Raw genomic sequence first — 17,004 nt, 5'->3', positions numbered from 1 at the left:
GTTTCACTTCAATACATGGCTACACTCCATACAAATACTTTCAGAAACGACTTCCTGACATTTAAATCTATGCTCGATGTTAACAAATTTTTCTTCTTCAGAAACGCTTTCCTTGCCATTGCCAGTCCACATTTTATATCCTCTCTACTTCGACCATCATCAGTTATTTTGCTCCCCAAATAGCAAAACTCCTTTACTTCTTTAAGTGTCTCATTTCCTAATCTAATTCCCTCAGCATCACCCGACTTAATTCGATTACATTCCATTATCCTCGTTTTGCTTTTGTAGATGTTCATCTTATACCCTCCTTTCGAGACACTATCCATTCGGTTCAGCTGCTCTTGCAAGTCATTTGCTGTCTCTGACTTCTTGCTGTAGTGTGCGTATATGCAGGGTGTTCATTTTAACTGAACACTTTGAAATATCTCAAAAGCGACACATTGGATCAAAAAAAGTTACGATTCCAATTTGTTTGTCTCTGAGTGGGACATGCAACAATACCACACACGACCTGCCACCGCCACTACGGGCGTGGGTGGCGGGAGGGAAACTTTGAAATCCAATATGAGACCGCCCCCCCCCCTTTTTTTATTGCAGATTACGATCTTACGGCAAAATCTAAATATGGTTTGTCTGAAGCGTTTTCTTCGTTTTGTCACAGACGACGCTGTAATGGGAGGAATACGCCTTTATGTCTGATGGCAGTGTACGTACCGGAGAAAGGAAACGAAGCAAACGTGTTACCGGCGAAGCTAGCGACACGGCACCGCAACACACACTCCGGCAATTAAAAGCGATTCCGAGGTGTCCGTAGCTAGTATTGTCACAATACTGCATTGTCGTAAGTGTTACGGTATTAAGAATTTCATGACGCCGATTTCCATAACTAAGTAGTGTTTTGTGAATGGGCACGTCACAAACGCAAACGAACCCCATACTCTTTGCCGGGCTACTACTTTCCGATGAGTCGATATTCACAAACCACGGTGGCGTTAACATGCATTACTAGGGTGTTGAAAATCCCAGCAGGTTACGGCAAGATGACCGTCAACGTCCTTGGTCAGTTAACATATGGTGTGGCATCATAGGCAACAAACTCATTGGTCCGTATTTTATGGAAGGCACGTTGAATGTGCACCAATATAGAACGTTTTTGGATCAGGAAATACAGGTATTACGGCAGGGTACTGCCCAAGAACGTTCGACAACTTGTGCGGTTTCAGCTTTACAGTTGCCCGGCGCATTACGCAGTAGAAGTACGGGAGATATTAGACAGTGTTTACACTGGTCGGTGGGTCGGCAGACGTGCCCTTATTGATTGGATTTGCTAGATCGCACGACTTGACGTCGCTGGATTTCTTTCTGTGGCGATATTTCAAACATAACGCGTACCTGCAAGTGCCAACAGGACGTGAAGACACGGTCGACCGCATCGAAATCGCCTGTGCTGGTATTCCCGCAGATATGCTGCTGCCCTGTGCACGGTCATTTGAAAAGTGGGTCACTAAATGTATTGAAGTTGATGGCACTACGTTTGAACACTAACTGCAAAAGTAGAGTAGCGTTCCTCTCGTGCAACGGCCTCACTGGCTCAACATTTAGACAAGAAGTATTCGCTGCTCAAAAGAAAGTGGTTGGAATAATGTGTGGGGTTCATAGTCGCACATCTTGTAGGCATCTTTTTAAAAGATTGGGAATTCGTACAACAGCGTCACAGTACATTTACTCACTAATGAAATTTGTTCTCAACACCATGGACCAGTTTAAAAACAACAGTGACATTCATGATTATAATACCAGAAAAAAGGAAGACTTACACTATCCTTTAGTCAACCTATCTTTGGCACAGAAAGGGGTAAAATATGCTGCTATAAAAACTTTCGACAAATTACCAGATGAAATAAAATGTCTGACAGAAGGCAGTAATAGCTTCAAAAATAAATTGAAATCATATCTCCTTGACAACTCCTTCTATACCATAGATGAATACTTCAATAGGAATAAATAAATCTATAAATATAGTATATGCATTTTGTGCCATTTAAGGGAATGGGGTAAATAATAGAAATATTAATCTTTAACTCTGTATTGTAATATATATATATATATATAATAATCTTGTTTCTTACGTGCGTTGCTTGTGCACTTGACGCGTTCCACATCATAACGGCTACCGTACCGTGCGATTAATCAATGGAACACGCAACCAACTAACTAACTAGCTAACTAACTGGCGCGTCGGTAGCCCCCTGATCGAAATGTCGGAAGAATATAACGTTGTGAATGGGGTTTTGAATTAGAAGTTATGAAATAATGGCCTGTCCTCGCAGCGTGGAGGTGGAGACCCACGTGCAATTGGATACTCAAGAGACACTGAGTAGCTTGTCGTAAATTACGATTGTGTATCCATACGTATTCCTCCGATTACAGTACCATCTGTGGCGAAACGAAGAAAATGCTTCAGACAAAACATACTTAGATTTTGCCGTAGACTCTTAATCTGCGATTAAAAACGGGGTTTCCCATTGAAGGTTTTGAAGTTGCTCCCCTGGTCCGATGTTTGGTTCTCCTGATATTTCAACGTCTTCAGCTAAAATGAACGCCCTCTATGTTTGGAAAGTAGGAGACGAGGTACTGGCGGAAAGGAAGCTGTGAGGGCGGGGAGTGAGTCGTGCTTGGGTAGCTCAGATGGTAGAGTACTTGCCCGCGAAAGGCAAAGGTCCTGAGTTCGAGTCTCGGTCCGGCACACAGTTCTAATCTGGCAGGAAGTTTATGGTGTTTGGTAGTACTGTCGTCAAAACTGTCTGTTTGAGTGACACGACGCGATCTCTTCCTCGGCTTTCCAGGCCTCACAATAACAGGGCTCCCAGTTGAATTTATCGTTTGTGGTTCTCTTCACGCTGCTGAAGAGATGTTCAATGCTTCTGCCACCCTGGCAGCCGCTTTGCCGACAGGTATCTAAGACCGAACACCATCTCTGTCCCTTTCCCTTTCAAAATAAACACACAATCTGTACATAAATTTGTGTGCTTGAGAATTCAGCGTAGCTCGTTTTCGAAAAAAGAAAGTCCTCTTCTCTACAACACAGGATGCCAATTTTCACATACACGGCAATAAAATCACATGGACGAAGCACACTAACTTGAACGAAGCTCGCGGCAGCACAGACTGAGAGCAGGGATCGCCGTTACGAAAGCACTGGGACGTTGCCATGGCAATGTAAACAAAATCTCACGATCTGACTGGCCGTCGCAGACGGGCGAAGCGTGTGTCCCAAGGACACTTCAACTGTCACAACTCTTCTCTCGCCCTACGGGGAATAACGTCGATTGACCGAGCGAGGTGGCGCAGTGGTTCGACACTGGACTCGCATTCGGGAGGACGACGGTTCAATCCCGCGTCTGGCCATCCTGATTTAGGTTTTCCGTGATTTCCCTAAATCGTTCCAGGCAAATGCCGGGATGGTTCCTCTGAAAGGGCACGGCCGACTTCCTTCCCCATCCTTCCCTAATCCGATGAGATCGATGACCACGGTGTCTGGTCTCCTTCCCCAAGCAACCAACCAACCAATAACGTCGATTATTTGATTTTTTATACTAAGAAACAGCTCTTGATAAATCCTTCCCTCCCCCTTTCTTTTGGCACAGAACGTACGCAGCCACCCCCGTGGTACCTAGTAAGGAGTACTGCTATCTTTGATGTTATGACGCAGCAACATTTTACTCATTACTTATCGCTGGTTTCTGAAATGTTCGAAAATGACTGGGCCTTTTCCCAGGAGGAAGCATTTTCTTACTACACAGAGTGAACATTAATAAAGCCGACAAATTGCAGGAAACGATTCCTGACTGAAAACGGAGTAAAATGGTTCTATGCACATGTGTTTGAAAATGCACCGTTACCACGGTAGATGGCGCTGATGAATGACAGTTCCTGTGACCATGTGCCGCGTGTTCCTTGTGTGTAGGAGGCTGTGTGATTGACGCAGCAGAATGGTCCGGTATTCATGTCGGGAACAAGCCGAGAGGGTGTCTGAGTTCGGTCAGGTAGGTGGACACGTTCTGGAAGCAACACGGATAAAAGAAAAGTACCGTCACAGACACAAACCACATCACACAACATTTCAAGCCCCTTTGGAGTGCTTGTATGAACATGGGTCCTTTCAGACAGACAAATGTACAAGGAGGGGGAGGAGCGGGTTCGATAGGATATTGACAAGAAAACTAGCACAAACTCCGCAGCATGGTGCAAACCAAAGCACGATTATGTGTATACTGGATGACAACCGCTACTAACCCTGTCACCTGCAACGAGTGCAAGCGTTATCAGCGATGGATTTACCTATCACTAAAATTTTCGTAATCGTTCTCCTTAATACTCTCGAAATGTTTAAACTGGAGGTTTGCGTCGGGTGGGTCGGCTACTTCTACCACTATAACTCTCGGTAAAGTCTGCCGGTTAGAGCCAGAACTTTCCGTTACTACTTCAACATCTAGCTCCTGCGGGACGAAACACGACGAATCTTGCTCCCGCTCCCCATTAACTTCAACTATTTCTAGTTAAGTCTGCCGGTTAGGGCCAGAACTTTCTATCATTTCACAAACACTATCTTCCTGCGGGACGAGACGCGGAAAATCCTGCACGCGCTCCCCATAAACACTTCTCCCGTACAGGCCCCTATAATCTCTTAGTTTGTCGTATAAGCGACCGAACTGCCTTAACCAGACCTCATCCCTCTCTGTATCCCCTCGCTCGATGACGGACGTGTTATCCGACATCTGATCTTCTCTCAACACTTGCGAATCATTCTTAAACTCAATCTCCAGTTCCCCTGTGGGTATTACAGCTGCCACTTTATAATCGATTTCCGGAACACTACTTAAATTGTTCTCACTGACAGTGAATGTATTTTCTACTGCCGCGTCTACAGCTGATCTACTACTTGTGGGCGCACTCCTTTCTCTTAACACTGGTACACTCTCCCGCCGTTGATTATTCTATACGGAATTTTCATAACGACGACACCTGGGTTTTCTCTTGTTATTGGGCCTCCAAAATTTCTCCACGCCCGGTGGGCCCCTCACCGGCGCGGCTAATGGTTTCCCTGTCTCGTCCCAGCAGATACGCTCCCCGGATGCTGCTGAGGCGGCTTATCACACCCTCTGGCATTATTACTATTCTGCGAAGCCCTTATCACGTTAGTATAATAACGGTTTCCGCCATTCCTGTTATTATTTGTGTGATGTCACCGCCAGACACCACACTTGCTAGGTGGTAGCCTTTAAATCGGCCGCGGTCCATTAGTATACGTCGGACCCGCGTGTCGCCACTGTCAGTGATAGCAAACCGAGCGCCACCACACGGCAGGTCTAGAGAGACGTCCTGGCACTCGCCCCAGTTGTACAGCCGACGTTGCTAGCGATGCTACACTGACGAAGACTCTCTCATTTGCCGAGAAGATAGTTAGCATAGCTTTCAGCTAAGTCAATTGCTACGACCTAGCAAGGCGCCGTATTCAATTGATATTTATTATATGAAGCATGTATCATCAAGAGCGATGTTATACAATTATGGATTAAAGTTAAGTATTCCAGAAGCTATGTACTTTTCTTTATAGCATTCATTACGTATCCTGTTTCTGACCTCACGCCAGCCTGCGTGAGTTTAAGCGCGTGCCTTTCGGCTTCCTCTCATTGTGTCTAGACTGTCTTGTCTAGACACAACAATTTGCATTGTACCGATTGTTATTACGGTCCGAACTGTTATTGTTGTTGCTGCCATGGTTGCGGTATGCATCATTCCCACGGTTATCGTTGTTGTGGTTGCTGTGGTACCCATTGTTGTTACCACGGCCTCTACCACTATCGCGATTATTGCGCCAATTGTCCTCGTCCTCAACTCTTTCCAGGAAATCATTGATTGTCCTGTAATTGCTTCCTACGTAGCGTTTTTTGTCATCTGGAAGCTTCTTGTAGAGTTCCCTGACTACTTCGTATTCCGTGCGGCGATCACGCAAATATTCCAACCTGCGGATTCACCCCTCACAAAACTCCTTCATCGAGCTGCGCGAATTCGCATCGAAAGGCCTCGATACGACAAATTCGCGCCAGACACTTTGCAGTATTTGCTCTGACCAGTATTCAGCCAGAAACAAATTTTTAAACTCGTCAAAAGTCAGGTCCGTAATGTTGAGGTTTAAGCCCCAACGCATGGCATCACCAGCCAACACGTCAATAACTGCATTAATTTTTCTCTCATTAGTCCATCATCTGGGTAAGACTCTTTCACAATTTTTAATGAAATCCATCGCGTGTATACCGCCTTTTTTCAAGGGGTCGAACCGCTCCTCTTTCGTCAACAATTCCGAACTATGTGCACAGATTGCCACATAGCTCTGTTTTTCGTCAAGTTTCTTTTCTAATTCCGACACTCTCGTAATTACTTCGCAAGTGGTTGTCGCAAGCGTTTCTACTTCCCTTTTTTTTTCTTCGCAGGTATTAGCCTGCTTCGTCACTTCCGATACTAAAGCCTTTAAAGTTTCCACCTTCTTTGGATCCTCTTTTTTCACTATTTGAATTTGTTCCGTCACCTTATTCTCGATGATCGGAGCAACTGCTTCTCCCACACTTTTCTCGATTCTGCTAATTTCGGAATAAAAACGAGTATTTATGCTCGCAATTTCCGCCTGAACGCCTATCATTTCCTGTTTAACATTACCGATTTCGGTATTAATCACAACAATATCTTCTTTGATTTTACCAACTTTTGTTTCGACAACTCCAACATTGTTGTTAACAACATTAATAGCTTTGTTCTGATTGTCTAGCTTCCGTTCAATTTTTTCAGCCTGAGCTTCTTGCTTGGCAGTCTGAGCTTCTTGCTTGGCAGCCTGAGCTTTAATTTCTGCCGATTGACTCTTGATTTCATTAATCAAAACATTCAATAAATCAGTTAAATTCCCGGAAACTACAGGTTTTACTTCCGTAGCGGCTTCCTCTTTAATTGTCCCCCCGTATTCGTCATCAAGGGATTCAGATTTGATTTTCACTTTCGATTCCGAAACATTTTCTAAAGTTTGGAATCCCATTTCTGCTCTTTGTTGCGTTTCGGCGGTTGCGTCTTTCATGCTAGCCGCCTGCCCCTGAACAATGGGTACCGCGGTGCGCTTTTCCCACTGTTCGACCGAATGTTCCGTATCCAAGTCTACCAAATGTTGGTAATTGTTGCCTTCACTCATTTTAATGATTTTCAATATAAATGCCAAATCTCAAATCTAATTAGGATTCCTAATATTCTCGCTGACGTATCGACCATTTCGTAACCAGTACTTTGTTACGACATTTGCACAATGCAAAATTCGTGTCCAGAACAACCACAAATCCGAAGATTGTCCTGTCACCAGGTCGCCATGTGTAACCTCCCCCTCACTTATCGACCTTAATGACAGTGAAAAATTAAACCGCGTGTACCTAATGGAAATTTGGGAAAAGCAATCGTCACCGAAGTTAATTTGTCGGTAAAGAGGGAGGAAAGGGTTACTTCTATTGAAAGGAAAAATGCAAATGAAACTGGTCGAAATTAATTTTGAAAAGGGGTAAAGTTAATAAAGAAAGTAAATGTGCGGTCGTCACGTTAACAATTAATTGGCGCTAATTAGATATTTGAGATTTGGGGGAAATTACGGTCGCCAGTCCTAAGGACAATTACTATAGTAACTGAAAAAGAAAGGTTATTGCACATATAATTAGCACTAGAAGCGTGGCAACTGAAGGTTGACACGTGTAGTGTGAAAACTGAAAGTTTGTCAGAAGTAATAAATTTCGCTACACTCTGACTTAATTTAGCAAAAGAATTAATAAAAGAGGAAAATCGAAAGTTAATTTAGTGACTTAAGTTAATAGTGAGCTTTCTTTCTGAAGCACATCGAAATTCAGTAAGATACGGTTAGTCTTGGACTACCTCAACAATCATTTCAAAAGCTACTTGAATCTACACAATTTATAAATAAGAGATTTAACTTTGAACTTGATTTAAATGATTCAGGACAATTAACAATAGTAAAATTTAGTACGTACCAAGCTTAGCTGCAGTCACATGTAAGCTAAAATATGCTAACAAAACTCGCACTCTTAATTTGTGCTTGTGTATTCTAAATATTGTAGCCAGCTATAAATACCTTAACTGAACTTTGAAATTAAAGCAGTGAAATTGAATGATATTACATTAATTTTGGCGTATGAATTTCAACGACACTCGGGTTCATTCCGGAAAAGGAAGGGTCCCTGCTTGGTAATGCAATTGGGACAATGAGCAACTAAGGTACATGCTACGTTGCTGTAATTTTGTGATTTGAACAGTTTGAAAAGCTGAGGTCTGCCATACAGTTCTAAAACTTTACGTGCTTCCAGTCTTCCTTGTTAGTTGATTGAAGGTTTGAAGCCGTCAATCGGGGAGGTGGCGACAGTCACTCATTGTTGGCCGTCGCTGTTGCAGAAGCTGGATGTTGGCGCGCCTTCTTCTAGACACGGTCACCAGGCGAAACGGGCTCTTGATGTGCGCTAGTTAATGTTTCCCGTCCGCGACACCATGTCAGAAACTATCATCGCGAGTCGAGCGCAATTACATGCTGCCAAACCCCGAAAGCGCGGCAACTCGCGGGAGCGTCACACAACACACCTGCTCCACTGCACCACCACAGCCAGCCTCTCTGTGCTCTGCCCGCGCTCCACGCGGCAGAGTTAACACTACCAAAGATCCTAAACACTTTGGTTCTCCACACGACCTATCGATGTAATAGTTCGATAGCGTAGTTTCCCTAGGCCAGACCCAGCGTAGAAATACAAATAATCTTTACACGACAAACCAATTATACATCGACATAAATGCATATATATACAAATAGTAAAACAATTACAATATATAAAGACACAGAAACGTCATATATTCAGGTAACAAAATAAGGAAAACAAATTATAGTACAATAGCTGGAAATAGGAGGATATGCATTTCCGGCGTTACAACGGAAGGATTTTGTCGATGTTTTTTGCACCTGACCATCAGAGTTATGGGATTTCTGTCACTTATCCTGCTTACCGACGAAGCAGAGTTTACCAGAACTGGCATCAACAATCTGCATAATCGTCATCTGTGGGCTGTAGACAATCCTCGGGGAATGACTGAGGCGGCTCATCTCCATCGGTTCGGCATCAGTGTGTGGGCAGGGATTCTTAACATTCCACGAGGCCTCGATGGAGGCTCAAATGGTTCCAATGGCTCTGAGCACTATGGGATTAACATCTGAGGTCATCAGTCCCCTAGAACTTACAACTGCTTAAACGTAACTAACCTAAGGACATCACACGCATCCATGCCCGAGGCAGGATTCGAAACTGGGACCGTAGTGGTCGCGCGGTTCCAGACTGACGCGCCTAGAACCGCTCGGCCACAGCACCCGGCCCTCGATGGAGGAACGTACGTGGACTCCCTGTGGAGTACTCTGTCTGGGCTGCTTGAGACTCTGCATTTGGCAATACGACAGGTTGTTTGATTTCTGCATGACGGAGCACCACCCCAGTTCTGCATTACAGTTCGCCGACAGGTCACCAGCATCCTCCCCGCACGTTGGGTAGGACGCGGAGGCCCTGTAGCGTGGCCTCTTAGATCACCGGACTTCAACCACCTGGATTTTTACCTCTGGTGGCATCTGAAACGCGTTGTGTGTGCTGAACCGCATGCACACCGTCCATTTCCGGACTATGTTGGTAGGACCTTTCTTCCTCCACTTACAGCCAGGGCTCCGTCCAAGCAGTTTGTCCGTTTTATTAGTGCTCACCCTGTATAATGTCAACAATGCGCTACTGGTCACGGTCCGTCTTGGTGTGTGCACGGATCGGCCACGCGCAGCCGCGTGGCGTTTAATTACACTGAAGGGCCAAAGAAACTGGTACACCTGCGTAATATCCTCTAGGGAACCCGAGAGCACGCGGAAGTGCCGCAACACGACGTGGAATTGACTAGACTAATGTCTGAAGTAGTGCTGGAGGGAAATGACACCATGAATCCTGCAGGGCTGTACATAAGGAAGGATGGACATCCATTCTGAACAGTACGTTGAAAGGCATCCCATATATGCTCAATAATGTTCATGTCTGGGGAGTTCGGTGGCGAATGGAAGTGTTTAAACTCAGAAAAGTGTTCCTGGGGCCACTCTGTAGCAATTATGGACATGAATGGACGCAGGTGATCACACAGGATGCTTACACACTTGTCACCTGTCAGAGCCGTGTTTAGGCGTATCAGGGGTCCCATATCACTCCAACTGCACACGCCCCACACCACTGCAGAGCCTCCACGAGCTTGAACAGTCCCCTGCTGACATGGAGGGTCCATGGATTCATGAGGTTGTCTCCATACCCGTACGCGTCCATCCGCTCGATACAATTTGAAGCGAGACTTGTCCGACCAGGCAACATGTTTACAGTCACCAACAGTCCAATGTCGGCGTTGACGGGGCCAGGCGAGGCGTAAAACTTCGTGTCGTGCGGTCGTCAAGGGTACACGAGTGGGCATTCGGCCCCGGAAGCCCATACCGATTGTGTTTCGTTGAATGGTTCGCACGCTGACACTCGTTCACGGCCCAGCATTGAAATCTGAAACAATTTGCAGAGGGTTTGCGCTTGTGTCACACTGAACGATTGTCTTTACTTGTCATTGTTCCCGTTCTTGTAGGATCTTTTTCCGGCCGGAGCTATGTGAGAGATTTGTGTTTTATCGGATTCCTGGTACTCACGGTACACTCTTGAAATGGTCGTACGGGAAAATCCCCACTTTATCGCCACCTCTGAGATGCTGCGTCCCATCGCTCGTGCCTCGACTGTAAGACCACGTCCAGACTCACTTAAATCTTGATACCTTGATAACCTGCCATTGCAGCGGCAGTCACCGCAGACGCTTGTTGTCTCATACGGGCGTTACCGACCCCAGCGCCGTATTCTGCCTGTTTACATATGTCTATATTTGAATACGTATCCCTATACCAGTTTCTTTGGTGTTTCAGTGTAGTATAAAGAGCTTTCTAGAAGGATAATTAAGAATTGAAAGTGTTACGTCGGTTGTGGGAGAAAAGTTTTTGAGTAATTCACTTGTTTCGAGCAAAGGCACGCGATAATAGTTATGAGACTTATGGCTGAAACAGTACCATGTCTGTTATTCAGAAAGTTTCGTACAGGTAAATGTTGATAGTGGAACGTAAATGGAAAAGCTTCCATGGTCAGTGATTACCTATTTAATTAATGTGGAAACGCACTGCAGGAACGGTTACTTCTATATGAATGTGAAACGAGCTGAACGGTAAGCACAAGACTAGATGAGTCTAGGCATTGTTGGAGAAGTGCTTTACGTGCTAAAGGGAAAATAAAACAAAGTAATTTGATTTGTACTGTGACATTTTACATTTTCGACTGGACAACTTTAATATTTGAAAAGTATGAGACATTTGTTCGTACTGGGCACATGGTCAGATTTATTTCGTAAGGTTCCGTGTTTTCTATGTAAAGTTCCTATAAATGAGTCGGATAGGCAGAAAAAGTAACAAAAATTACCGAAAGAAGGAGCTTAACATCTATCGCCATGAGGGAGAAAGTAATTTTACTATCTGTAATGTGACTGACGCAGTGGCGGGTACAGAAAAACCTCATGGAGGGAGCGCTAAAGATATCTTGAGCTACCTTTACTTTTACCGTAATGAAAAATAATCAAGACACATGTAAAGTATAAGAAAGTTTTATTTAAACTGATTATACACATATACAAGACAATGTCATCTTATGATGTAAAAAATTTACAATTGAGGCTCTCTTCCTTAAATGATGAATTTTGTGCGCCTGTTCTTCCTGGAAAATTGCATCGTCAATAGGACAATGAATGTCAGAGTGAGTGTTGAACAGAGCTAAGCCATTAAGTCGACCCTCCTTGATTGTCGACCTCCGCCATGTCTTCGTACGCCGCAATGTTGAAAAACTTCTTTCTAATGTAGCAATAGATGCAGGTAGACAAGCAAATATTTTGTACAGCGTGTGCAAAGTAGGGTAGTCAGATCTAGGGCAAACAGACAACGCTTGTACACTCCTGGAAATTGAAATAAGAACACCGTGAATTCATTGTCCCAGGAAGGGGAAACTTTATTGACACATTCCTGGGGTCAGATACATCACATGATCACACTGACAGAACCACAGGCACATAGACACAGGCAACAGAGCATGCACAATGTCGGCACTAGTACAGTGTATACCCACCTTTCGCAGCAATGCAGGCTGCTATTCTCCCATGGAGACGATCGTAGAGATGCTGGATGTAGTCCTGTGGAACGGCTTGCCATGCCATTTCCACCTGGCGCCTCAGTTGGACCAGCGTTCGTGCTGGACGTGCAGACCGCGTGAGACGACGCTTCATCCAGTCCCAAACATGCTCAATGGGGGACAGATCCGGAGATCTTGCTGGCCAGGGTAGTTGACTTACACCTTCTAGAGCACGTTGGGTGGCACGGGATACATGCGGACGTGCATCGTCCTGTCGGAGCAGCAAGTTCCCTTGCCGGTCTAGGAATGGTAGAACGATGGGTTCGATGACGGTTTGGATGTACCGTGCACTATTCAGTGTCCCCTCGACGATCACCAGTGGTGTACGGCCAGTGTTGGAGATCGCTCCCCACACCATGATGCCGGGTGTTGGCCCTGTGTGCCTCGGTCGTATGCAGTCCTGATTGTGGCGCTCACCTGCACGGCGCCAAACACGCATACGACCATCATTGGCACCAAGGCAGAAGCGACTCTCATCGCTGAAGACGACACGTCTCCATTCGTCCCTCCATTCACGCCTGTCGCGACACCATTGGAGGCGGGCTGCACGATGTTGGGGCGTGAGCGGGAGACGGCCTAACGGTGTGCGGGACCGTAGCCCAGCTTCATGGAGACGGTTGCGAATGGTCCTCGCCGATACCCCAGGAGCAACAGTGTCCCTAATTTGCTGGGAAGTGGCGGTGCGGTCCCCTACGGCACTGCGTAGGATCCTACGGTCTTGGCGTGCATCCGTGCGTCGCTGCGGTCCGGTCCCAGGTCGACGGGCACGTGCACCTTCCGCCGACCACTGGCGACAACATCGATGTACAGTGGAGACCTCACGCCCCATGTGTTGAGCAATTCGGCGGTACGTCCACCCGGCCTCCCGCATGCCCACTATACGCCCTCGCTCAAAGTCCGTCAACTGCACATACGGTTCACGTCCACGCTGTCGGGGCATGCTACCAGTGTTAAAGGCTGCGATGGAGCTCCGTATGCCACGGCAAACTGGCTGACACTGACGGCGGCGTTGCACAAATGCTGCGCAGCTAGCGCCATTCGACGGCCAACGCCGCGGTTCCTGGTGTGTCCGCTGTGCCGTGCGTGTGATCATTGCTTGTACAGCCCTCTCGCAGTGTCCGGAGCAAGTATGGTGGGTCTGACACACCGGTGTCAATGTGTTCTTTTTTCCATTTCCAGGAGTGTATAACAAAATCACGATCATTAATGGCGTTTATGCTCGTCTGCTTGTATTGAAGCATCTCTCCCATTAGTCTCTTTTTAATCACAAAACAGTAGAATATTCGCGAAGAAATGCCACACAGAAGATCGTTCCGAGATTACTAGAATGGCCGCGACTTTTCTCGTAGGTATGTGTTAGCTATCTATGAGCGAGACAGAAACGTATAAAATACGATGATGCGGACTCACGTGCTACATAGGAAAGAACAACTACTCGATTTAGTCGAGTCGACTGACGAAAGAAACAAACGAATAGCGAGCGTGCGGGCTGACTGGCTGGGGGGTGGGGGGGAGGGGGGGCGCCCCCCCCATATGTATCCGCCACTGGACTGACGTTGGGTAGTAGTCTTTGCGCTGACTTTCATCTTTAGAGCACAGTCCGCTTTAATAACCGTTTTCCGTAAGCAGAAAAAAATCTAGATCTGCACACTTCCATCCGGTTGTCTCGAGGTCCTAAGTAATCAGACCTGACGTACCCTGGGGCCTTTGTTGTTTCTGATAAACATAAAATGTGATCTTCAAATTACGTTGACAAAAGACACAAATTTGGCCTTCTCCGCAGATCTATATCTATACGCCGCAAGCCACCTTGCGGTGCATGGTGAAGGGTGCTTTCCCTACCATTTCTCACCCCCCACCCCCCACCCCTCCACTCCTTTGCTGTTTCAGTCGTTTACGGTTTGCGGGAAGAACGAATGCCGGTAAGCCTTTGTGTGCCGTAGGACTTCGCCAATTTTATGTTTTCGGTATTTTCGCACATACACGTAGGAGGAAGCGATATATTTGTTGACTCTTTGTAGGGAAAGTACACGCGCTTAATTGTAACACTGAAACACACCGTGATGCAGATCGCCTCTCCTGCAACGTCTGCCACCAGAGTGGACTAAGCTAAGTGGACCTGTAACGAAACGCCCTTTTGTTCTTTGCGCTTCCCTATTCCTCTATCAGTGCCATCTCGTACGGACCCCATACTGACGACCAAAATCAAAGTATTGGTACGACGAGTGTTTCGTAAGCTACCTCATTTGCTGATAGGCTACATTTCCTGAGAATTCATCCAACGACTACTTTGTCATCCGATTTTCCTACCATTAGGTTTCTGTGGTCGTTCCACTTTAAATCATTCCGTACGCATTCCCTAGAAATTTTACAGTAACTATTTTCAGTGTGTGTAATCATACAATAATGCGTATTTATGTTTAAGTATTCGCAATACGTTACATTTGTTATCGTTGTGCGTCAGCTTCCACTCCCTGTGCCAAACGTCAAACACCTTCTTCAGGTCTCCCTGCATTTCGCTACAATTTTCTAGTGTTGCAATTTCTCTGTAAACAGGGTGTTACAAAAAGGTACGGCCAAACTTTCAGTAAACATTCCTCACACACAAAGAAAGAAAATATGTTATGTGGACATGTGTCCGGAAACGTTTACTTTCCATGTTAGAGCTCATTTTATTACTTCTCTTCAAATCACATTAGTCATGGAATGGAAACACACAGCTACAGAACGTACCAGCGTGACTTCAAACGCTTTGTTACAGGAAATGTTCAAAATGTCCTCCGTTAGCGAGGATACATGCATCCACCCTCCGTCGCATGGAATCCCTGATGCGCTGATGCAGCCCTGGAGAATGGCGTATTGTATCACAGCCGTCCACAATACGAGCACCAAGAGTCTCTACATTTGGTACCGGGGTTGCGTAGACAAGAGCTTTCAAATGCCCCCATAAATCAAAGTCAAGAGGGTTGAGGTCAGGAGAGCGTGGAGGCCATGGAATTGGTCCGCCTCTACCAATCCATCGGTCACCAAATCTGTTGTTGAGCGGCGTATGAACACTACGACTGAAATGTGCAGGAGCTCCATCGTGCATGAACCACATGTTGTGTCGTACTTGTAAAGGCACGTGTTCTAGCAGCACAGGTAGAGTATCCCGTATGAAATCATGATAACGTGCTCCATTGAGCGTAGGTGGAAGAACATGGGGCCCAATCGAGACATCACCAACAATGCATGCCGAAACGTTCACAGAAAATCTGTGTTGATGACGTGATCGCACAATTGCGTGCGGATTCTCGTCAGGCCACACATGTTGATTGTGATAATTTACAATTTGATCACGTTGGAATGAAGCCTCATCCGTAAAGAGAACATCTGCACTGAAATGAGGATTGACACATTGTTGGATGAACCATTCGCAGAAGTGTACCCGCGGAGGCCAATCAGCTCCTGATAGTGCCTGCACACGCTGTACATGGTACGGAAACAACTGGTTCTCCCGTAGCACTCTCCATACAGTGACGCGGTCAACGTTACCTTGTACAGCAGCAACTTCTCTGACGCTGACATTAGGATTATAGTCAACTGCACGAAGAATTGCCTCGTCCATTGCAGGTGTCCTCGTCGTTCTAGGTCTTCCCCATTCGCGAGCCATAGGCTGGAATGTTCGGTGCTCCCTAAGACGGCGATCAATTACTTAGAACGTCTTCCTGTCGGGACACCTTCGTTCTGGGAATCTGTGTCGATACAAACGTACCGCGCCACGGCTATTGCCCCGTGCTAATCCATACATCAAATGAGCATCTGCCAACTCCTCATTTGTAAACATTGAACTGATTGCAAAACCACGTTCGTGATGAACACTAACCTGTTGATGCTACGTACTGATGTGCTTGATGCTAGTACTGTAGAGCAATGGGTTGTATGTCAACACAAGCACCGAAGTCAACATTACCTTCTTTCAATTGGGCCAACTGGCGGTGAATCGAGGAAGTACAGTACATACTGACGAAACTAAAATGAGCTCTAACATGGAAATTAAGCGTTTCCGCCGGCCGAAGTGGCCGTGCGGTTCTAGGCTCTACAGTCTGGAACCGCGCGACCGCTACGGTCGCAGGTTCGAATCCTGCCTCGGGCATGGATGTGTGTGATGTTCTTAGGTTAGTTAGGTTTAAGTAGTTCTAAGTTCTAGGGGACTAATCACCACAGCAGTTAAGTCCCATAGTGCTCAGAGCCGTTTGAACCATTTTTTAAGCGTTTCCGGACACTTGTCCACATAACATCTTTTCTTTATTTGTGTGTGAGGAATGTTTCCTGAAAGTTTGGCCGTACCTTTTTGTAACACCCTGTATAACAGCGTCATCTGCGGAAAGACTCATGCAACTTCCGACGTTGACTAATGCGTCATTAGAGAGGGTGTATCTGAAATGAAGGTAGAAAATGAGAGGGCTGGTAGAGCGGGTCATGACAAGCATATTTCTCACAGCAACCGATGTCCGCATCCCTTAGCGTACGGCGGCGCTAGGCGTTCTTTAACAGCGTCGCGCGCTGCCTAGGGAGTAGGCACAAAGCGCGATATCCGAGCCGTCACGGTAGCAGGGCTGTAGGGCAACGATTTCAATGTATTTGTGACATCAAGGCGAAAGAG

The sequence above is a fragment of the Schistocerca piceifrons genome, chromosome 8, assembly GCF_021461385.2.
Source record: "Schistocerca piceifrons isolate TAMUIC-IGC-003096 chromosome 8, iqSchPice1.1, whole genome shotgun sequence".
In the NCBI taxonomy this organism is placed as follows: Eukaryota; Metazoa; Arthropoda; class Insecta; order Orthoptera; family Acrididae; genus Schistocerca; species Schistocerca piceifrons.
This window is presented reverse-complemented; position numbering follows the sequence as displayed.